Raw genomic sequence first — 24,651 nt, forward strand, 5'->3', positions numbered from 1 at the left:
CGCCCTTCATCGCAGTGGCCCCCATCAAAAACCCGTCCCGATGCGCACCCCCCACGCTGACAGAACATCCCTCCCCCAGAGGTTAACAGGAGTAGAAGTAACATGCGGCCTGATCCAGACCGTCTGTCCCTCTGGGTTCGTGACCAGCACGGACTGCTGGCTCACGTAACACTGCGCCGTTCCCCCCAGCCCCCTGACAGGCGTCTCCACCGGATCCAGGGGCCAGTCTGGAGGCCAGGCAGCAAGAGAGAGAATCGTGATGTCAGCGCCGCTGTCAAGAAGCCCGCGAAGGCGAGTCTCCAACGGCGTCACACCAGGAATGGACAGGGCACACATCATCTCAGGACGTTCCTTGGTCAGGACAGCAGTCCAGTGCACTTGAGGCGGCCCAGTGGATCCGAAACCGCCAGCTCCACGCGACCGGTCCGCTGCCCTGCGAACAGAGGACTTAAAGGGCACAAGTTGAGCAAGTCGTGTCCCTTTCGGGATCGTGACCGGGGGGGTGGGTGTGGAAACCATGGCACAAATCTGCCCTGTAAAGTCTGTATCAATGAGCCCCAGATGCACAACGATGCCCTGAAGAGTGGCACTAGACCTCCCCATCAGGAGAGCACTCATGCCCCCACCCAAGGGACCAAAGGCATCTAGGGGAACCTTGTGTACTTCACAAGATTCTAACACAACTGTTGCTGCTGTGCAGACGTCTACACCCGCTGAGCCGCGGGTGCTGGCTGCAAGCCGGCTGAGCAAACCTCCATCGGCTCCGGGGTCTGGAGAGAAGCTTGTGTCTGAGCGCGTCTCCCCTTCGCGCTTCGCTTCCTGTTTCCCGAGCCCGGCAGTGCCTGGCCATTAGCATGAACCGTTGCCTTGCAGACATTTGTCATATGGTTCGGTCTTCCACACCGACCACACAGAAACATAGGAATCTTTTCCTTCTGTTCTTTCTTCCCCCGTTTCTTGCCGCCCTGAGCATTCCCCTGCTGCTTCTGCCAGCCCTGTGGCGCTGCCCAGGCTGGCTGCGCAGCAGTAACCCAGGCAGCCATCTTCTGAACAGGGGGACCTATGACCGAACAGGCCTCTGTCATTTGCGAGACAGTAGCCCCACCAGGAAGAGCGTCTATGACTCTCTTACAGTCTGCCGTACAGTTGCTCCTCGCTAGGTCCGCAATCACAGCCTCTCTTGTCAGCGGATTTGTCAGCTGCCTCTCCACTGAGGCAGTCAGCCTCCCCACGAATGTCATGAAAGACTCATCAGCCTTCTGGACAATGGTTGCAAATGGTTGCCTTGGAGCAGCCATTTCTACGGTCTGAATCACTGCCGACATGCTGCCTAGTGCTTGACACTGCTCAAGCACGGAGGGAGAGAAGCCAGCCTGTCCCTGAGGCTCAGTGTAATTGCCTGTACCCATCAGCATGTCAACGTCAGCCACTCTCCTGGGATCCTGTGGCCCCAGTGTAGCATTATGCTGTGCTGTAGTGGCTGCCAAGCGAGCCCACTTGGTCTCAAAGACGCCAAATTGCACGGGATCAAAAAGAGCACGCGCAACATCACGGACATCGGCGGGCGTGCGCACCTCAGGAGAAATCATGCGAAGCATGTGCATGACTTCAGAAGAGCCCAGACCATGTCGAGCAACCGTCTCACGGAGTTTTGTCTTTGTCTTGAAGGGCAGAGGCTCATAAGTGTTATGAGCAAGACCCCTGATCACAGGAAAAGCCTGGGGGCCTTCTAGCAAGGCCACAGTACCTGCCGTGTCCCGTTCCGTGGGCCCCACGGGAACAAGAGCAACTGCCTGCCTGCGAGGCACTGCGACAGCACTCGACCCCGCATCCCCCGCAGCACCAGCAGAGCCAGAGGAGCCCCCTCCGTGATCCTGCAGACGCTGCGAGGAGACAGGCTCACGCATCTCATCAGCCGTAGCTCCGACTTCCCCCCAGAATCGTCTGGGATCCTTCGGACGCACGGTCACCTGGCACGGGGGAAGAGTCCACACACCCGGCAGGGAGGATCTGCGACCCCGGGAGAACACCGGTCTCCCGCTGGCCGCGTCAGCAGTCGCGCTAAAGGTGAACACCCCAGCGCCCTGGCGCGCCGCAGCCCCCGCGGAGGGCGGGGACTGCGGGGCCGAACCAGCTGCTCCCCCGGCAGTGCCGTCCGCCTCGGCACCAGCAGAGGGCGCCGCAGTGGACGCAGGCGCCGGCACAGACCGCAAGCCCGACGCGGAGCCACCCGTCTCCCGCGCAGGGGAGGGACGGGACACAGGGAGAGATGCGGCTCGCGGAGCCACGTCAGCGCGGGGCGGCACAAGGGAGGTTGGCACAGCCCCTAGCAGCACCCGCCCCATCTCACGGGAGGCCGCAGCCGACTCCGCCTCCGCTGAACAAAGCGAGGCAGGCATGCCGCCCACCATGATGGGACGAGATCGAGCACCGACCAACGCCCCGCCTCCGGCAGCCTCCACCGCCTGCGCATGCCCGGCGGGCTGCTCAGGCTCAGAAACAGGAGAAAGTGTCCCCTCGCGAGACGGGCCCGAATCTGAAGCGGGTGAACCCGCTTCCGCCGGCTCCAGGGAATATGTTGTGGACTTACCACAATGCGAACAGAGCATTGTCACCGAATCAGACCCGAACAAAACCGGGCACTGATCCAGGGGCCCCTCATCGCCCCCGAGCGCCGGGAAGGCACAGGGGGACGACGGCTGCCCCTCCACTCCGCGGTTCGGGGCAGGGCGAGTCAGCCGAGCTGCCTTCCCGGGACCCCCAGAAACCCGCGGGACTCCGCCCCCCGGCTGATCACCCTGGAACAGAGGGTTGAGAGTCCAATCCCCCTCCGAGGACCAACCACCACCCTCGGAGGCGGAATCATCCCCCAGCTCCCCCCACCGGGAAGCGGGGGAAGCCTCTGAGTCGCTCAAAAACTCAGATTCCCTTTCATCCCCATCCGAGACGGACAGGTCCTTCCGGGAACCTACAGAGCTGCAAGGTTCAAACCCCCATACAGCCCGAGCAACTTTCCGCAATGTGTCCCACATCAATTTCACGCTGGCAGGACCACCAGCAATCATCTCCTCCACGAGGTGGTCATTCACGCAAGACCACGCCGCCTCAGAGAACGCCTCCCCAGGGTCGGAAAAGAATCCCCGCTGTGTATCCCAGCAATGGAGTGTTTCGAAATCACTCCAGGGCACGGAGATCTTCTTGTTCTCCAGGAACCGTCTCCACGAACCCAACGCACCAAACGCACTCATGATACCCACAGGAGTGCCGCTATCACAGGACAGCAGACCAAGCTCCCAGCAGGGAAGGGGACAAACGGCACAATCTCACCCGACAGCCCGAACTCTCTGCCTCCAGCCTAGGCTGCAGTACACTTCGGCGGTCACCAGATGTCACTACAGGACACAAGACAACACGACGCAGACACGCTGCTGCTCTCAGACAGGGAAAAGAGAGAGTTTATTTTCTGACTCCTACATTTTTAGATTTCCAAAGGTGACAGAGGATTGGAAGGTGAAAGTGCCACCTCTCCAGGGACACTGGACAAACCAACAGTCCATCAAATTTCTCCTCCTCCATAAGAGAATGCAAACAATAAGTTGTTTACAGAAAAGTGTGTGAGAAAGTTTCATACAAGAATGCAACATCAGAAGGCTTTAGAAAGTCTTAAAAAATCAGGGCGACAGGGGTCTATATGAGGAGCAGCTGAAGTGACTTGATTTGTTTGGCCTAGAGGAGACTGAATGAAGACCTCATAGAAGTCTACATCTTCCTTATGAGGGGAAGTGGAGGGGCAGCACTGATCTCTTCTCTCTGGTGACCAGTGACAGGACCTGAAGGAAGGGCTGGAGCATTGTCGGGGAGGCTTAGGTTGCATATTAAGAAAAGTCAATGTGGAAAAAGGCCAGTGTGATGTCCATCCACAAGAAGGGCTGGAAGGAGGATGCAGGGAACTAAAGGCCTGCCAGCCTGACTGCAGAAAGAATTTCTTCCTAGAAAGGGTTGTCCAGCATTGGAATGGGCTGCCCAGGGAGGTGGTAGAGCCACCATCCTTGGAGGTGTTCAAAAATCAAGTAGATGGAGCACTTAGTATATGCTTTAGTGGGCATGATGGTGATTGGTCAAAGGTTAGACTTGATGATCTTGGAGGTTTTTTCCAATTTTAATTATTCTATTATTCTAAAAGAGAAGGACTTGTGGGAGATGTGATGGTAGGTAGTTGTCTTGGCCTCAATGATCACAAAATGGTTGAGTTTAAAATTTTCAGTGTAATGAGAAAAAAAAAATGTCAGCAGAGTTGCTACCTTTTATTTCAGAGAGCAAACTTTAAGCTATTCAGGGAGCTATTTAGCTGTGTCCCCTGAAGGTCTGCTTTTGAGGGCTTAAGGGTTCATGAGTCCTGGTCAGTTTTTAAGAAGCACTTTTAAAAAGTACAGGAGCAGGCAATCCCACTGTGTCAGAAGTCAAGAAAATGGGGCAGAAGACCAGCTTGGCTGAACAGGGAACTCCTCATGGAACTCAACAGGAAAAACAAATGCTACGATCTCTGGAAGCAAGGTCAGACTTTGCAGTAACATTACAAATCTGTGGTTTGTATACGCAAGGAGAAAGCACAAAAACCCAAAGCTCAACTACAGTTGAAACTGAACAGGGTAGTGCCAGACAAAAATGAAAGTCTTTTTAAAGAACATTAATAGCAAGAGGAGGTCTAAGGATAACAGAAGCATAGAATCATTTAGGTTGGAAAAGACATCTAAAGTAATTGAGTCTAACCATTAAACTAAAACTGCAAAGCCCACCACTAATCCATATCCCCAAGCACCACATCTATGTGACTTTTAAATCCCTCCAGGGATGGCAACTCCATCACCTCCCTGGACAGCTTGTGCTGTGCCAACCAATGCTTGACAACCCTTTCTGTATAGAAATTTTTCCTAATATCCAATCTAAACCTCTGCTGGTGCAACTTAAGGCCATTTCCTCTCATCCTATTGCTTGTTACTAGAAAGAACAGACCAACTCCCACGTAAATACAACCTCTTTTCAGGTAGTTGTAGAGAGCAATAAGTTCTCCCCTGTGCCTCTTTTTCTCCAGGCTGTGCCTCCCCCAGCTCCCTCAGCCGCTCCTAATCAGATTTGTACTCTAGACACTTCACCAGTCTTGTTTCCCTTCTTTGGACACACTCCAGTGCCTTAATGTCCTTCTTGGAGTGAGTGGCCCAGAAGTGGACACAGGATTCAAGATACAGCCTCACCACTGCCCGGTACAGGGGTACAATCACTTCCCTAGTCATAGAATGGGTTGGAAGGGACCTTAAAGATCATCTAGGTCCACCCCCCTGCCATGGGCAGGGATGCCACCCCAATTGGGTTGCTCAGAGCCCCATTCAACCTGACCTTAACACTTTGAGATATGGGGCATCCACAACTTCTCTGTGCAACCTCTGCCAGTGCCTCTCCACCCTCACACTAAAGAATTTTTTACCTAACATCTAATCTAAATCACTCCTTTTAGTTTAAAACCATTACATCTTGTCCTATCATTATCTGCCCATGCAAAAAGTCTCTCTACCTATTTCTTATAAGCCCCCTTTAAGTACTGAAAGGTTGCAGTAAGGTCTCCTCACTCTTCTTCAGGCTGAACAACCCCAGCTCTCCCAGCCTGTCTCCATAGCAGAGGTACTCCGGTCCTCTGATAATCTTGGTGGCCTCTTCTGGACTTGCTGCAACAGGTCAATGTGCTTCTTGTGCTGGCAGCCCCAGAGCTGGACACAGCACTCCAGGTGGGGTCTCACCAGAGCAGAGTAGATGGGAAAAATCACCTCCCTTGACCTGCCAGCCACACCTAATTTGATTAAGCCCAAGATACAATTGGCCTTCTGGGCTGTAAGCACACAATGTTGGCTTATGTCCAGCTTTCTGTTCACCAGAAATCCCAAGTCCTTCTCCACAGGGCTGCTCTCAATGAGTTCTTCTCCCAGCCTGTACTCATGTCTGGGATTGCCCCAACCCAGTTGAAGCACCTTGCACTTGGCCTTGTTGAACCTCATTAGATTCACATGGGCCCACTTCTCAGCTTGTCCAGGTCCCTCTGGATGGCCCCATCCTTCAGGTGTGTCAACTGCACTACTCAGCTTCATGCCATCCACAAATTTACTGAGGGTGCACTTGATCCCTTTGTCTATGTCCTTGATAAAGATATTAAAGACCACCAGTTCCAAGACAGAGCCCTGAGGAATACCACTTCATACTGATCTCCATACGAACATTGAGCTGTTGACCACAACTTCAGTCAGAGGACCACAAGTGTAGGAACAGTGACTTTCCATTTATGGACACAGAAATTTTAAGGGATCAGTTGTATCATCTAAATGTTCTTAATTCCATAGCGCCTGATGAGATTCATCCTAGAATACTGAAGGAGCTAGTGGATCTATGGCAGGATCCATCTTAATCATCTACCAAAGGTCTGGAGAGTTTAGGGAGGTCTCCACTGATCAGAAGAGCAGTCCTGCAGAAAGGGATCTGGGGGTGCTGGTCAGCAGCAGGCTCAATATGAGCCAGCAGTGAGCCCTGGCAGCCAAAAGGATAAACCTCATCCTGGGGCACATCAAACACAGCAGAACCAGCTAGTCAAGAGAGGTAATGATCCTGCTGTATTCAGCATTGGCACGGACTCACTTTGAATACTGTGTGCGGTTCTGGGCCCCACAGTTTAAGAAGGAAGGTTTTTGAATTGCCCCCAGAGGAAGGCAACCTATTGGAGAGTACCAATATTACTGACGAGACTGCCTTGGTTTGTCTGGCCTCGGCTGCTGACCAAATACCAGCACCTGTGGTGCATCCTCCCCAGAGACGCTATTCAGTACCTGTGGTCGCAGCTGAGGCACGTGGAGACAAGTCCGGGCATGACCTGAACTCCGGTGCTTGCGGGCTGGAGCTTGCTGTTGAGGGGGTCACTCCTCAGGCCTTCCTGAGCTGGAGAAACCTTTGAGGCGAGGTGAAGAAAGGAGTGGGTCCTGATGTGTAGTATTGCATTTATTTAAATGGTATGCTCTGTCTCACCCCTCCAAAATGTATGGTATATCCCAAGCCTGTGGTCCTGCCCTGAACCATCCTGTATCTGTAATCCCTTTGGCCCAAGTCTGATTCCACACCCATTTTCAATCCCCCTCTTAAACCGTGCGAGCGAGACCAGTCATTCTCTTAGATTTTCCCCCACTCTTAGCCCTTCTCCTCCCCTCATGCCCCTTCCCTTCCCTAGGCTCTCCTCCCCCTCTTTCCCCCTTCCCCCTTTTTCCCTCAGTAACCAAGCTGTTCCCGGGGATGGAACCCCCAATAAACACTCATCTAATCAGCACCCTCAGAAGCCGTGTGGAGTCTCCTTGCCTGCCTGCTGCTGCCAGCGAACTCTCAGCCTAGGAGGCCCTCCGGGGACTCCCTGGGGTGCCCCCCCCGCCCAAACGAACCACAACATTGATGGAGAGTTTTTAATCCAGAGTTTTATTTTGGTGGCACGGCCTCTGAATCTTGCAACAACTCCACTGAACTCTCCCAACAGAACTCTCCACCAGAAACCCCCCCCTCCCGTGTGGTCTGCTTGCCACAACAAATGGCGCCCAACGTCCGGCAAGAGCACCGACAGCCCTGAGAAGAAAATGGACTGTGCCAGCAGAACCCCACTGAACACCACTTCCCTGCCACTTTCGGCATCATGGGGCGGCCCCGGGCAGCCCCTCCACCAAGGCCCAGAGGCCCCACGAGACACCGCACGGCCATTCTGCCACTGCCAGCCTGCTGCCGCCCCGGCCCGCTTGCGGCTCCGTCGCCACGTGGGTGATCAGAGCCGCTGCTGCCGGGAGCCACCACCAAGGCGGGGCCAACCATGGTGGGAGGAGGGGGGCCGCAGAGCGGGCAGGCCATGCGGATGGCCGAGCCCCAGCAGCCGATGCCCTGGACCACAGCAGCGGCAAAAGGAGGAACCCAAGCCCACCAGTTTCTGTGGGGGAGACACCAGACCACCAAGATTCAGTTTTCAGCTTTGCCCAGGCCACGCACCTCCCCAAAACTGTTTTCCTCAGTTCTGTGACCTTCTTCCTCGGTCTTTCCCCTCACTGCTCCTTCTCCCTAATTCCATCCCTAACCAGCCCTCCCCTTAACAAACCCCCGGGAATCCACTCCATCCTTCTAAACCCGGCACTGCAGCCACATGGCTAAGCCTCAACATTTCACTGAATTGAAAATTCTACTTTATGATCTCCTTCCCCTGTTACTCCAAGAGCAGGATAATATCCTTCTCTGCAATCCATACCCCTTTTTTCCTTATTTTGGGTAGATCATCGGGAGCAAAACGCTTGAAGGCGCAGGGTACCCCAAAAAGGTTTTTCTTTTGCAGAGTCCCTGGCTCCCTGTAACCTCCCCAGTTCCCAATCCCTATCCACTTGTTCTAGCTGAAAAGAGCGCGTCAGCTAGAACTTTTATCCTAAAACCCTCTAACCTTTTTATCATTCTTATCCAATACCTGTCCTCTCTCCACCTCCTTCCCGTCCCCATGAAGTAGTTTTTTACAATCATGCTTTTCTAGTTTGTTTGTGCTCATATTGCAGATTGTCCTGTTTTCAGTTTTAGAAAGCAGGGGCCTGTCAGGTCACAAGGGTTGATCTGACGAGAAGCAGTTTTTGATTGTTTCTTTAATAGCGAGGGTTCAGACAGTATTAGACTGCTGAATCATAATCGCTGTTGGGTTCATGCTCTCCTCAGTAGGTTCTGAGGGTGACTGATAACCTAAAATGGTGTCTAGGAAAGTATTTTGATGGATTTTGTGGTGAATGCTCCCTGAGTATAGGTTGTAGCTGAAGCCAAATTTCTTTTTTTTCTTTTAATGACCTAAAACTGGGGGTCTTCTGGGTTAAACCAGTTGGAAGGTGAAAGCCCTGAGTAGGGGAACAAAGTCGGCACCTCAGCCTAAGCTGGGGGCTGTGGTGGTCTGAAAAGCCAGTTGGAAAAGGTTAGACAGCATTAGGCCAGTCACGCTGAAAAGGCCAATCCCAAAATTCCCCTATGAGCTTAGTGCCAAAGGAAGCACTCACTCATGCTTTAAATTTGCTTAAGATCTGCAATATGGACCCACATAACCTGTTTATTACAATTAAATGCTCATTCTATCTTTGCTGCCTACCACCAAAAGCAAACATCAAATCAAATGGACTGTTTAAAACATAATCCTCACTGCAATTGTATTTATTTTAATGTTACAAAACTGTATAACTACTGTTTCATTTTTTAAATTGTTAATTATCACATTTCTCTTTATCTTTCTAACAAAAAAAAGGGTGAGGTCTAGTATTGCATTTTATTTAAATGCTATGCTCTGTCTCACCCCTCCAAAATGTATGATATATCCCAAGCCTGTGGTCCTGCCCTGAACCATCCTGTATCTGTAATCCCATTGGACCAAGTCTGATTCTGCGCCCATTTTCAATCCCCCTCTTAAACCGTCACCCTCTTAGCTTTTACCCCTCTCTTAGCCTTTTCCCCCCTCTTACCCTTCCTACCCTCTTGTCCCTTCCCTCCCCTAGGCTCCCCCTCCCTTCCTCCTCCCCCTTCCCCCCTTCTCCCTCAGTAACCATGCTGTTCCCGGGGATGGGACCCCAAATAAACACTCATCTAATCAGCACCCTCAGAAGCCATGTGGAGTCTCCTTGCCTGCCTGCTGCTGCCAGCCAACTCACAGCCTAGGGGGCCCTCCGGGGACTCCCCGGGGTGCCCCCCCTGCCCAAACGAACCACAACACTGATGGCGAGTGTTTAATCCAGAGTTTTATTTTGGTGGCACGGCCTCTGAATCTTGCAACAACTCCACTGAACTCTCCCAACAGAACTCTCCAACAGAACCCACCCCCCCACCCCCCCCCCCCGTGTGGTCTGCTTGCCGTTTTACCTGGGGAGAGGGCCAGGGGAGGGGACCCAGGGACCACCAACCAGGCACAGGGGGAGGGGGTCTCAGGTGAGAGGGACACCTGGGTGGGCCAAGGGCCCCCCAGGGGCTGGAGAGCATCCTTTGAACCTGCCAATCACTCAATGGTCCTCTTGGAATTTCTGGTTTGACAGACAGTGTCCAGCAGGGGTCAAGGGTGGGGAAAAGGAAGGGTGATTGACACCCACCTGGGGAAGGAAATTTCAGGGGGAAACCAAGGGAACTGAGGCAAGCCATGTCATCACACCACAACAGCAACCAAGCTGGTGAAAAGGCTGGAAGGCATGTCCTGTGAGGAGCAGCTGAAAACTCTGGGTTTGTCTAGTTTGGAGAAAAGGAGGCTGAGGGGTGACCTCATAGCTCTCTATACAGCTTCCCAAGGAGGGGATGGGGAGAGGGAGGTGCTGAGCTCTTCTCCCTGGGATCCAGAGATAGAATGCATAGGAATGTTTCAAAGCTGTGTCAGAGGAGGTTTAGACTTGACATTAGGAAACACTTCTTTACTGAGCAGGTGGCCAAACCCTGGAACAGGCTTCCTGGAGACGTGGTCAATGGCCCAAGCCTGTCAGTGTTTAAGAAGCATTTGGACTATGCTTTAACAGCATTCTTTAACTTTTGGTTAGCCCTGAAGTGGTCAGGTAGTTGGGCTGGATGATTATTGTATGTCCCTTCCAAGTGAAAGATTCTATTCTATTCTATTCTATTCTATTCTATTCTATTCTATTCTATTCTATTCTATCCCATCCCATCCCATCCCATCCCATCCCATCCCATCCCATCCCATCCCATTTTATGTCTGGGGCTACAAGGAATAGCTGATGCTTCTCACTGAGGCTTCTCACTGAGGATGAGGCAGAGAAAAACTGTCTCCTTGCCTACAGGAAGTGTGCACTGGTTGAAGAGCTGTGTTACCATGTTAAAGGAGCTGCAGGAGGTCGGACATCTGCATAGCATCAGAGATAATGAGAAAAACATTCTTCTCAGGGATCCTGCACAGACACGAGCCCAAACTGTGAATTGTACTGGAGAGGCAGCCAGTGTCTATTAGGTTGGGAAATGGAGACTACCAAGATGGTAGAGGCTGGAAGTTTGTGATATCTGGCACTGGGAGGATGGGTCTTGCTTTGCCAGCAGAACTGCAGCTACAGAATAGGTTCTATAGTTCTGCATCTGATTGCACATGAGGGGCTGAGAGCTCTGTCCAATGAAGCATCAGACCTGGCTGCACCTGAACCATGCAGCAACAACAGGGGGAAGCGGTGAGTCATCGTAGTGGGAGATTCCCTTCTGCAGGGGAGATGTCAACCTGACCTGCTGTACAGGGCAATTTACTGCTTCCTATCAGCTCAGATCCAGGATATTAATGAGAGATTGCCAAGGCCTGCCCAGCCCTTGGACTGTCCTGTTGCTCATCCACATAAGAACCGTGCTGTGATACTGACAGAGATGCTGCTTTTCTAACACAAGGGTTTATAAATATTTCTTTTATTGTGTTTTCTTTTCCGCATACTTTTAATTACAGAACCGCAACAACTTCATCCACTTTAAGGGTGTCACTGACAGCACTATCAATGCCTATGTTAAACAGGCACCTAGAGCTTTCTTCTTTGAGGAGAAAGGGGGTGGACATAGAATGGGGGGATGAGACATTTCTCCCCCAAGAGGCTACAAAAAACATGTACATGTGTTTGCCAATCTAGGATGCCAGTAAAAAAAATGCAATAAACCTCATTTCTTTCTGGCAAGCCATGAAAAAATCTGATTGAAAGAACTCTAAAGTTTCCTAGCTGTAGGCAAAGAAATAAGTAATAAGGAACTTGATTATTTATTATGACCATGCATTTTTCAAGGATCACATCAGATAAGGGGTAATTTCTCAACTTATTTCAAGTATGCCACACTGATGTCAAGACTATGTTCATAGACTGAAATTGCATAACACAAATTAGAAATAAATAATCTAACTTTAAGATTGGTATGTGATAACTGTTCAACACTAGAAATTAAATCTCAATCAAATAAAAGTCACAGTACTCTTTAAAAATAAAGCAGTTACATGGAAGGCTAGTGAAAATACTTTTTCCTCTATGGATTTTTTAATTTCATGCATTTGACAGAACTGCATACGTGGTTGTCCTAGGTTGAGAAGGAAGTGAGTTTTTTGGGAGGTTGTGGTCAAACCAATCAGTGCTTGGATTTGAATATTGGCACCTGGTGTGGCCACTGGAGGTATGGACTGCCTCTGAGAACACAGGGGGTTAAAAAGCAGAGAACTCCCAGGGGAACTCTCTCTTGGTTCCAGTTGGTGAAAGAGGTCAGACCTCCCCTGCCCAGCTATGGCCTGGGTGGGGGAGGGGAAGTCATGTGGCTGGTGTGAGGTAGGCCAGAACCTTGGGCAGAGAAGGAGGGTGAAGGCTTTGCAAGATGGAAGGGTGGAGGAGCCCTGAGAGGCATCGGGCCCCCCCGGGAGAGAGATAGAGAGAGAGCCAGTGCCTGTGCTGCCTTGAAATTCAATATCATGGGCTGGCAGCATGGCCGGCCAGAAGGAGAAGTGGGGGATGTGGCCCCGAAAACCGGCTGCGCCGCGGTGGGAGTTCTGGGCAGACAGAGGAGAAGATTTTAACCCTTTTCTTGAATCATGGAAACTTTACAAATACTGATCCTCCTGAATCTGAATGAAGAGAGAGAGAGAGATGAAATAGGAGGAATGGGCAAGTGTGATGAAAGTTGGTGCAAGTGAGAGATGTCAGAAGAGTTGAGAAGAATCCTAGGTGGGAGGAGATGATGGAGTAGCCTTGGGCTGGACTCTTTTCTTGTATGGCCATGGACAGACCCATGTTTTTCCTGTGACACAAAAACTGCATTTAAGGGGAGGCAATGCCTTGGAGCCAAGAGAGTGCAGTGGCGTGAACAGAGACGGCTGAGGAGGGTGTGGTGATGCCCTCTGTCTTCAGTGAAGAGGAAGATCTCTGTTTATGAGGCCTCTCAGCCCCAGGGGGTGAATTTGGGGGGGACTGGTGTCCCGAAGCTGAGAGACTGTTGCTTTTTTTTGGAACTTGGCAAAGCATCCTTAAAAGGGGAACCCTAAAAGCAGTTCTGGTCCATGTGCAGTGGTGAGAGCACTGGACATGGAGGGAAGAAGTCACAAGGGCAAATGTTCTCTGGGCAGTGCCACGAGTGACATGGAAACACAAGAGGTTTCAATTGTGTTTCCGGGGGAAGCCTATGGTGCAAGGGGGGACTCCTCTCTCCCTGATGGACTTGAGAGTTGATTATTTGAGGGGTGGTGATGGACTGAAAGTTGATTATCTGAGAGATGGTGACTGGGTGAAAATCTAAGGTTTTATTTCATGCTGTGGAGGAAATGGGGGGAGGAGGAGGAATGTATTTGGAGGGTTTTCATTCTGAGTTCTGTGTCTGTTCATTTTTAGATATTGTAGTTAATAAAGTTTTTTTTCCTTTATTCCTAAGTTGGAGACTGCTTTGCTCTATTTCTTATCACATCTCACAGCAGCCACTAGGGAAAGTATATTTTCATGGGGGCACTGGCATTGTGCCAGCATGAAATTATGACAGTGGTGGACATCTTTTGTTTGGTGTGCATTTCCTCTACACACAACAAAAAGAGGACTCAAATTTGAGAAGATATAAAAATGAGACTTTTTATAGTCACAGGCAATGGTAAATAGTTTGGGGCCATAAAAATATTTAATTCCTGAGAACAGAGAAAAACATGGCTTGAAATCAAATTGAGTGTGCTCTCCTTCCATGTCAACCAATGTAAAAAATACCCGTGCTAGTCTGTGCTTCTGTTGAAAACAAGCCATAACTTACTTGTGCCTGAAAGGAGAGACAAAGGAGCAATACCGGCAGCTGTACTTGTCTTCCCAGGTAAACACACCCAGAGCCAAATGACCCCTCTCATGAGATCACAGACCCTGCATAGACATCAAAACCCGGTCACACTGGCTGCAGTGGTAGCCCCCAGGCCTGGTTTCATCTTCCAAGGATGCTCCAGATTCAGCTTCTGTAAATTCCACAGGTTCTTTGGCTCCCTCAAAACCCTCCAAAGGTGTTCTTGAAGAATCTTCAGCTTCCTGCTGAAAAACATATATCCCCCCCAAAGCCATCAGTTCTGTCCCTCAGGCTCTCCTATGTATTAACTTTGTTTCCCACTGCATTCACTTTCTAAAGGTATCCCTACCATACTCCACTAATGACTTTATGCATAAGAGTTTAGTCTTTAATTATATATATATATATATGCATGCACATTAAAAAACAAATGACCCATCTCTTAGTCCCTTTCCTAAGTGTTAATTAGCACAGCAAACATTTTGCAGCAACATTAAAACTGAAAAGCATATTTATATCATGTTTTTTGGGTCTTGTATTTTAGTTTTTGTTCTCTGCTGTTGAGCAAGTAGTATCTACTTGCTCAAAAGATGATATTGACCCCCCCATAAACTTTACTTGAGAAGCAGAGAAAGAGCAGGGATCATTTGATAGAAGGGAAGCACCTCATTTTGTCAGTAGTACTGGATAAGCTAAAGGAAGGACAGTGGAAGCTCTTAGGTACAACTGTTTAGACTCTGATGGACTCAGCAACTTTACACAGCATGCAGTCAATGTCATGAAATAGGCATGCTTTAGGTCACACAGAATGCAGAATGAGATTTTGCTGAGTACTCACTGCAGCAAGAAAAGGAGAACTGCATAACCAGATCCTGCAACATTACCACACCTGACCTCCCCCTGTACAGTCTGTCCTCAGACATTCTAGGTGGTCTCCACTTGCATAGGGAGGAAACAGCAGCACATTTACAATTAACCACTTAAATTGGACCCCTGGCTCAGGTGGATATTTGAATATGCATTTGCAGCACTATAATTTCACTTTTGCATATGGGTTGGAGAAAAAAAAAAAGGAAAAAAGCCCTCACACCTTAAGAGTCTAAGAAAGCAGAAATGTAGCCCAAAACAGCTGAGGGAGAAGCTCCTGCTCATAAATCAAGTATTTCAGTCATCTGTGATAGCAATTCCTTTGTGTCAAATAAGAAATGAGAATTAAATCATTTTTATGCCCCAGATGAAGAGCAGAAGAAAGTCAAAACATATTAAAGTAAACAAAATGTGCTGCAGAAACATGAAAAATTAGATTAGAATGTCATGTTTAACTGCTCATAATGTCCAGTCCAAAACCCATTTGTCTCCATGGGAGCCCTCTATGGGCTTTCAGTTAGGCCTTAATATCAAATACAAAATGCTGCCAGTTCACAGAATTCTTACCTTTACTGTAGGTGACACAGAAGAAATATTACCATACTGGACATGCTTACAGAGATGATTACAGATGGCTTGGAGTGTTTGATGAACTTCCACACAAAATTTACATTTGTAGCCTACTACTTTCCTCTCCTTAGGGTTTGAAGCATTTTTCAAGTGTCCAAAAGCCTATTGAAGCACACAAGTATTAATCAGTTACACTAATGTAATACTGAAACATGCTTTGAATATCGCACTTTTAGGAATACACTCAGACTAGTGAAATAACCTTTCGTGTACACATATGTATTGGGTCTGGTTGACATGGAGTTCATTTCCCCATAGTAGCCCTCAAAGTGCTGTGCTTTGCATTGGGAGCTGGAAAGGTGGTGAGAACACACCAGTGTTTTGGTTACTGCAGAGGAGCACTGGCATAGCATCAGTGCTGTCTCAACATTCCCCCCCAACCCTCAAAGACCCTTAGGCTGGGGGTGGGCAAGTCCCTGGAAGGAGATACAGCCAGGACAGCTGGCCCAAACTGACCAAAGGGGTATTCCATACCATATGACATCTGCTAAGATATAAAAGCTAAGGGGGGGGGGGGGGGGGGGGATTTGTTATTATGTGTTGTCTTCCAGAGCAACCACTATACATGCTGAAGCCCTGCTTCCTGGGAAGTGGCTGCACATCACCTGCTGATGGGAAGTAGAGAATAAATCTTTTGTTTGCCCTTGCTTCTGTGTGCAGCCTTTGCTTTTGTTTTATTAACTTCCTTTTATCTTGACCCACAAGTTCTTTTCCATCTTAATTTCTTCCCCTCTGTCTTAACGAATAGTGGGAGTGATAGAGTAGCTTGGTGGGCCCCTGGTGTCCAGACAAGGTCAACCCACTGTGGTAGATTGTAATCTTAAGGTGTTCCTTATTGTGAGTTTATAGTGGTTCGTTCCATGTACCCCGTTCGGTTTCCCCAATGTTTTTGCCCTGAAGTTATTTACTACTATTTTCCTACCTAATCTTATGTCAGTCCCCATGTCAATCTCCCCTGCACCTCCCTGATTTCCAGACCCTTCCCTGGCAATCCTGGAAGTACTTCCCTCTTCCCTTGTTCATCAAATGTAACCCCACCCCTTTCTCTAGAACCTTCCTTGTCTATCACCCTTCCCTTGAAGTTCCATTGGTGTGCCAAACCTGATCCCCTCCCATGTTATCCCCTATTGGTTACCTAGAATCTGATCCCCACCCTACGTTCCTCCCCTGCTGTTCTACTATTGGTTATCCTCCCCTAGTATCCTCCCCTGTTCTTAAGTTGCTGTTACCCTGTTGAAGTTTTGTCACTTGTCCCTGGACTCTCTCGGAGATTAAACCCTCTTAAGAACTTATACAAGTGGCCCCTCTAGTCTCCTTTGTTCTGGCTTCCTCGACTTGGGATTCCTATCATCAGCCACACAGAGCAGCTTTGCTGCCTCTGGGAATTAGGCAGCCCTGCTCTTCTGCCACCCAGACTGACCCGAGGGGCAGATAGGGGGCAGCCACTCTTGGCACAGGCCAGGAGGTGAAGGCTAGCTGGAGGATCACCAAGCGACTACCTGTGCCAAACCACTACAAAATTCTATTGTGCAAAACTTCAACCTCAATTTGCACTGAGTTCTATTTAAGCCCTCAAAATAGGTGGATAGGATGTGCACAGAAAAAAAACCTTCAGTTTCTGCATAATAGCAGTCCCCTATGAGACCGTTCATGTTTAACTTACAATACCAAGCCATGGTCTTTCATGGTTACCCCTCCCCCCCCACTGTATGTTTTTCTACATAAAGTAGCTACTCCAGATGGGGAGAAGGGTACAGAAAAGAGTAGCAGAATTTGGTCTTCTGTTCACAGGAACACTTGCCCAAACCTTGAAGTTATTGGATAGATGCATATAAACATCAAGTTCTTTATCAGAAAATGCACTGAAATAGATAACCTTGAGAAAGGAATTGATGTGTTATTTAAAGGTACATTGCTGAGCAGTGGAACGGGATATTTGCTAAAATGGTCTATGAGAAAACAAACAGCAGCCTTGCAAAAGATACAGATAGCCATCCATAAGGGTGGGAGAAAGGAAGAAAGATAGGGAAAATCCTGAAAGAAACAACTGGAAGGAACAGAGCTTCTCATGGAGCCTAGGTGGAAAATGAAGAAAATTAAAGCAAAATATGTAACTAATTTATAGAGCCCATTGACACACTGAGTCACTCATTAATCTGCATTCATTTGGCTGTTAAAGTGAACATGCAAGTGGGTATTAGTAATAAGGAGCCTCCTGGGGTGTAGAAGAACAGCTTTTGGTTTGTTTTCTCCCTGGTGAGAGGAAGCAGAGAAGGAGACCAGACACACAGATCCTTACCCTCTCTTGTTTGAAATGTGTAAAAGCACCATCTGCATATTTCTGCTTGCTCAAAAGCTGTTTCCTCCTCTCCTGATGTTTGGCATGCTTCTGAAATTCCTCATTGTGACTATTCAAGTGTGAGGTCAGCTCTGCCATGCTATGCAACTTAGTATCACAGTGCTTACACTGGTAGTCAGCATTATGAGAGCAAGTACCACTTCCCAGTATGGTAAAGTCTCTCTTCAAAGCCTTGCTGTGGTGATCAGTGTAATGCATGCACAGCAGCTCTGCCATGCTGAAGGACAGCTTGAAACATTTTATGCATCTGAAGGGAAGCCACTCAGTTTCCTGAGCCTTGCTCTCCACCTCAAACTTTTCAAAGTTATTCCTTTCCTCAGCTGGAGTTGACTTTTCATGTTCATCAGCATACACAGCAGTGAAGTAGTCCCCCAGCTTGCTCCCTTGCTGCTTCTTAGGGAAGACACCAGGGTGACGCTTCATGTAGTGGGACACAATACCTTTCTTGCTAAAAGATTGAAAGGAACAAAGTGAGCACTTCCTCTTTTCCACAGCCCTCCTCAGCTCCTCACTTAACTGAGGAGTTTCCTCTTTGGGAGGAGATGGAATGATCACTTTATTTGGTTTGTCGCTTACTGTCCTGGAGGCTGCTAAACAATGAGTGTAGTAAGCATCAATGTCATGTCTTTTCTGGTAGTGTGCTGCAAGCCCTTTGCGGATGGGGTTGGTGTAGGAACACAGCGCACACCTGAAAAGGTTGTTCTTGCCTTCTGGTTGTGCCTGAACATTATTATGTTTGATGTGGTAGTGCCTGGCTATCCCCTTCCGTGTGGAACAGAAGTATTTGCAGAGCTGACACCAAAACACTATGTGAGATACTAAGTGAGAACTGGAGAAATGCGGTGCTGGGATAGATTTCTCCAACACTATCAGTAGCAATTTCTGGGGAGGCCTTGATTTCAGTTACCATGTCTGGCTCCACTGAGGCAGACAACTTTGGTGGTGACTTAGCAAAAGCATCAAATTCAGGTTGATCATGGTATTTCTCATAGTGAATTTTGAGCTTCTCCAGTGTGCCATGGGTATAAGGACATAGTTTGCACCTGTATGCACAATAGCCTTGCTTGAAAATCCTATTCATCTCTTCTATGTCATTCTGTGCAAAGTTATTCGACTTTTCCACATCACGCACAAAGTCTTCAGCAGTGACCTTTACTGATGGGTGACGTTTCTGGTAATGTGTGAGGACACCATGAATGCGTGCGTTAATGTATGGGCAATGTCTGCACTTGTACACAGCCCCTGGGTTAATGTCTATGCCCTGTGCAAAGTCAGCACTTTCACTTTCGTGCCGGGATGCTTTTTGCCGTAATGTGTCAGGAGGCCATGCAAGTTATTGTATTCAGACTGGCAAACTGTACACTGATATGGAGTGGAGGAGATGGCAGTGTTTCCAGAAGTCAGCTGAATAGTTTTTTCATGGGAAAGACTGGGGTCCTCCACATCCTGGTCCATCTGTGATAGTACCTGGTTTTCAGAATTAATCCTGGCCTTAACTTCATCAAGTTGTGTGCCAATTTTCTTAGCAGCATCTCTCTCCTTAATGATTTATAACAATACAGATTCATCCCCATTCATAGTCCAAGGGTGAAAAGCCTGGTAGTGATTAGTAATGTCCCAAATGGAAGATGCTTCAAAAATGCAGTCTCTGCATTTATAGGTCATTGCCCCTGTTGGCATCACTAGGGTAGGAGGGGAAGGATTTGGACCTGCCCAGAGTTTAGTTGTCATATATGTATAGTCAACATAATGCTCAGGATGTCTCCTTTGGTAATGCACAAGCAAACCACTGGGTTCTGTATGCGAATAAATACACCATTCACAGTGATATCCAGCTTCTATCAAGCCATCCAAAAATGCCCATCTCAGAATGGATGCGACCGTGGCCTTCAGATTCGGGTGGTCTTTCTTAATATGCTTTCTCAATGCATAGAAATAAGGTGATGTGTAGCTACACTGCCTGCATTTGAGGGCTCTCAACTTTGTCCTGTCCTGTTCAGTTCTGGAGGTGTGAGCAGGCGGGCTGCCAGAGGATTTCTTCTGGTTACGATCACAAAGGCTTCTAATGGTGGCTGTGTGCTGTCTAATCACATCTGCACTGGCCTTAAAATCACGATGCTTCTTTTGATAATGAATGAGCACACCTTTTACAGTCTGGTTTCCATAATCACAGTGCTGGCAGAAAAACATTTCATTCTCAGGGGGATTGACAGAGTTCTCAGAACTTCCCTGGCTCAACTGCTGCACTGACACTGACATTTTCTGAATCCCAGGTGGCAGCTCACCAGCCTTCATCATTGCCACAGTAGGGGGTGTCTGCCTGATGTACTTGGCAGTGACCTTTATTTCTGGATGTCTTTTCTGGTAGTGGACAAGCACTCCCACAACTGAACTGTTGCTGTATGAACAGTGTTTGCAATAGTAGAGTTCAGGAGCAAGATCTGGGAGCAATGGTGGGGAAGGTAGAGGTTGAGAAGACAAGTTGGACTGTTTGGGGGAGACAAACACTCCCATCTCAAAAGACATTTGAACCAGGGCAGAGCCCCTGTCTACAGATGCTATATGCATGGTCTTCTGAATTCTAAAATATGATGCTTTTTCTTCATGATGTTTTTTTCTGGTAACGCACCAAAACTGTATGCATGTTAGGGCTTGCAAATGAGCACACATTACAGTCATAAACAGTCACAGAACTGACCAAAGGTGCCTTCTGACTAAAAGCCTTTGTGGCACTTTTGTTAAAACTTGCTGGCACAATAGTCCCATGAGCCACAGGGGTGGAGGTTGCCATTGTGTTTGGAGCAGAATTCAAGATCTCTCTCAGTGTTTGAGATTCTGAGTTTAGCCCTTCTTGCTGCTCAACAACATAGTTGCATTGTTAATTTTAACTTTTGGATGCATTCTTTGGTAATGTGACATCAGGCTTCTAACATTTGGGCTAGTGTAAGAACAGAAGTGACAGTGGTAGATCAGATCAGAGTGATCAGAGTTCAATACATTCATAGCTTCAGGGTGATGCTCTCCATAGTATTGCTGCAGGTCTTCAAAGTTTGTATAGCCAATATAACATTCAAGACATCTGTATAATGAACTGCGATCATTTGGATCCAACATATACTTAAAGCTGAATTTTATGTAGGGATGCATTCGTTGGTAGTGGGTGCTAACACTCCTGGCAGATTTGTTGCTAAAATCACAGTGTTTACAATAGTAACACCTGCCAGAGTAATTAATCTCCACATTTTCATTGTCCTGATCAGGGTCATTTCTATTTGGCTGGCTTCCTAGAACAGAGGCATTAGGGCTATGTTGATTTTTCATGCTAATAGAAGAAAAATAATCTTCATCATCTTCAGATAAAGTGAGCTCGATCTCTGCTCCATTGGTGGAATTATAATCGTGATGCATGTGTCTGAAGTTTGCATCCTTCTGGGAATCATTAGTCTCCCTCCCCCACATTTGATGGGGTGCATAAGAACTAGAAACCTCCACCATTGGTTTTGTTTGTTCTTCTTCTCTGTCTAATTCCACTTCTATCTCCACATTGTCTTCTTCCTTTTCTTCATAATCCTCTACATTAATCACAGCATCTTCTTGCTGCTTGTTTTGGTTTATTTTGCCCTGCAGGTTGCTTGCTATTTCATCAATTCTAGTTCTTTTCTTTACTGGTGAGAGATCCAAAGGGCAGTCATTTGACACCTTCCAAGTGACCCTAGCCACAAAGTTATTTTTAGACGAGAGACCAAGAATTGAGGTCTGGCTTTTCTTCACTGTGCTGACCAAGGTGAGACCATCTGCCTCATTCTCTTGTGGCATGTTGGATGGCAGTCCATCATATTTTGGTAAGTTGTCACAAAATGAGTGTTTATGCTGCTGATGAACTCTGAGGCCTTTCAAAGTAGTGGTAGAATAGTTACATATTGTGCACTTATAAGAATGATGTGAATGGGGTTGAGGCAACTGCTGCTGTTGCTGCTGCACTGTTTCCATCATCCTAGCTGACTTTCTTCCATTTATATTTCCACTTTCATAAGAAACCATGCTGTCATTCAAAGAGGAGACAATGTTTTCACTCTCAGAATTCTCAGTGTCCCAGTCTGATATTGTACCTGCATGACATTGCCTATGAGCTCCAAGCTTTAATGGACTCTTACAGGTGAAAGGACATTAATTGCATTTGTATGCAGTTGTCTTCCAAGACAGGTGGATATTCTCAATGTGACGGGAGATGCTTCGGCAGTGCATTGTGAGGAAAGGACAAAAAGGACATTGGAACCTGTTCATGTATCTTCTAAAGGGAATCCCTTTTGTTTCCAACAGTTTGTTGTCATCAGATCCCATCAGTTACTCTGCAGATATTCCTGAAGTCTGGTTGTCCACTGAATTCAAGCCACTCTTGCTGTCCACTTCATTTAGCTCTTTGTCTGAGCTGGAGTCACTTAACATACTGCTTGTTTCCAAGTCAGCAGAATTTGTCATGTCAGCAACTCCATAGTGGTGTCTGTCAGACAAATTAACTATGTCCAAGTTGTGAGGTAATTTAGACTTCATTTGATGATAAGACACAGAAGAAAACTTAGAGGATATAAAAGAGTTTGGCCTGATAAGGGAATTGCTCATAGAGCTTCTGACATTTGAGACATCAGCATTCAACATATCATATCCTGTCATATTCATAGAGATATAAGTAGAGTTTGGGGAGGCATTCTGGGCACTCTGCATATCAGGCACACTGGTTCTGTCTTGTTCCTCCCTCAAACTTGACAGCATTTTTACCATGCTGCGGTGCTTCTTCATCATATGGTCACACCAGCGCTCCTTTCGAAGTGTCTGGTAACTGCACCATTCACAGCAAAAGTTGCCTCTGGACTTTGTTAGAGGTTTGATCATGGACTCCAAAATGCTCTGTTCTACCACCTCTTCAGGCAATTCCTTGCAGGGTTCCTGCACTGGCACAGAGGCAGATATCAATTCAGATATAGCAGAGGCAGTAGTAGGAGTTAAACTCTCCTTGGCATTGTTTTTGTGATACATTTTCTGGTGCTTAATAATCTTTGCGCACCTTGGTGATTTGTAGGAGCAGAACTGGCAAGAGAAAACTTTGCCAAATCCCTCATGCATCATGATGTTACAATTTAAGGATCCAGCAGTGTGTGACCCTACTGAGCTCCCCCCAGCCTGTGCTCCATGAACCTTTAGAGTGTCCTCTATGAGGAAGTTTTAAGATCGGAAGTAACGCACACAGAATTGGCACTGGAAAAACTTGTTGGTTGCTTTAAGATTTGGAGTCATATGTTGACCATAAAAGCTTTGGCTCTGGCTACAACAACTTCCAGTTCCCATCTGAGCTGTTGTATTTTGCCCTAAAATAAGAATTAAAAAGTAAATATGTAAATAAGTAAAATTAGATCTTTTCCCCCCACCTACCCTGTATGCATATGAATACACACACATCTTGAACACATTAATCACACTAGGATTCCCTCATTTATTTATGATTAGACCTGTGCATACTAGAATGGTCAGAAAACTAACAGATGGTACGTAATTTAGGATAGACAATTTCCAAAATAAGCTTCTTGAAACAAAAAGGTCCACTAATAAAGTTCAAAACTTTTCTAGAGCTCATGGTGGTGTAAAGAACTTTAAAAAAGCAATATGATAAAGCATGTGAAAAATAGCAAGACAACAAATCCACACATTTACATTTATAGAAAAAATCTGTCTGTAACTAAACAAAATCCACTTGACTATAGTGATAAAGGTAACAGTTTTTAAAAACACACTGAAGCGTACCAATTAAAATGCACTGAAATAAGTCACATGTGAGATAGGAGCTTGGGGTTGAGGCTTACCTGCTATTTCATCTGCAGTTGTAAATTCATCCTTTACAAAAGAAAATTCTATCTCAGTCTGGTTGCTAGCATTCATGGAGCCAGACCTCAGCTGGCTAGGGTTTTCCTCAGAGACATCTGTTGGCTGCAGAAAAGCAGTATGAACATCCTGAATGTGAGCTTTTAGGTCTTCATAGGATGGAGCTTGGAAATCACAGCTATCACACTGCAGCACCTCCATGGTTCAGTAATTATCTTTTGCATTAGAAAATTCTGCAAGAAAAACAAGGAAAGGAGAAGAAAAGAGGCAGGGGTTTGTTTTGGTTTTCCCTGTTTGGTTGGGTTTCAGAGGGGTTTTTGCTTGTTTTTACAGAAATTTCCTTCAGTGAATTCTGAAAATATATCAACACCAAGTTTCCTATCACTATTGTCCTGGTTTCAGCTAGGATAGTTAATTTCTTCTCAGTAGCTGACTCAATGTCTCAATGACTTAATGATTTCCAGAAATTCCATAATTACCGCAGTCTAAAACTCAACATTTAAAAGGCATCAAGGTAATTTTGAATCAAAGAAAGACCTATTTAGGTAACTTACAGGTTGCTGTTAGCAATGCTACAGTCAACCTTCTGACAAATGGCTAGTGTTTCAATGGACTTTGTCCTTTAGGTTTTTCCATTACTCCGGAGGGAGCCATTGTTAGGAAGTCTGTTTCTCTAGCAGCTATATGCTAGAAGAACAACCACATTATTCCCAAACATTCATTCACTGTAACTTACAAACAGACAACAGGACAACAGTGGTTTTTGCTTCTATAAGACTTACTCTAACCTTCTTGGAAGCTGAGAAAGTCCTGTCAGTTTCATTAGCAGCTATTAAAAAAACCCAAAAACCAAACAACAAACTTTAAAATGAAAACACTTGTCTTTCTTTTCAAAATCTTGTAATTCCTGACTTCAGTGGAAAACATAAACATAATTGCAAAGTGAGATCTAGATATGTGAATTGAAACTAGAATGCTGTACATTTGAATTAATTCCACCAAACACCAAGAATAGTATGGGGTACAAAAAACAGCACCGACCCCGGGATTGGAGCTGGGTTAACTATGATCTGGCCTCTATCGCACCGAATCCC

General features: G+C 47.1%; 1 pseudogene; it reads right to left on the reverse strand.

Annotated features, from left to right (window-relative positions):
* Positions 1 to 704: 704 nt before the first annotated feature.
* Positions 705 to 23,758, reverse strand: LOC135289183 (zinc finger protein 462-like; annotated as a pseudogene).
* Between the last annotated feature and the right edge of the window lie 893 nt (positions 23,759 to 24,651).

The sequence above is a fragment of the Passer domesticus genome, chromosome W (genome assembly GCF_036417665.1).
Source record: "Passer domesticus isolate bPasDom1 chromosome W, bPasDom1.hap1, whole genome shotgun sequence".
Classification (NCBI taxonomy): Eukaryota; Metazoa; Chordata; class Aves; order Passeriformes; family Passeridae; genus Passer; species Passer domesticus.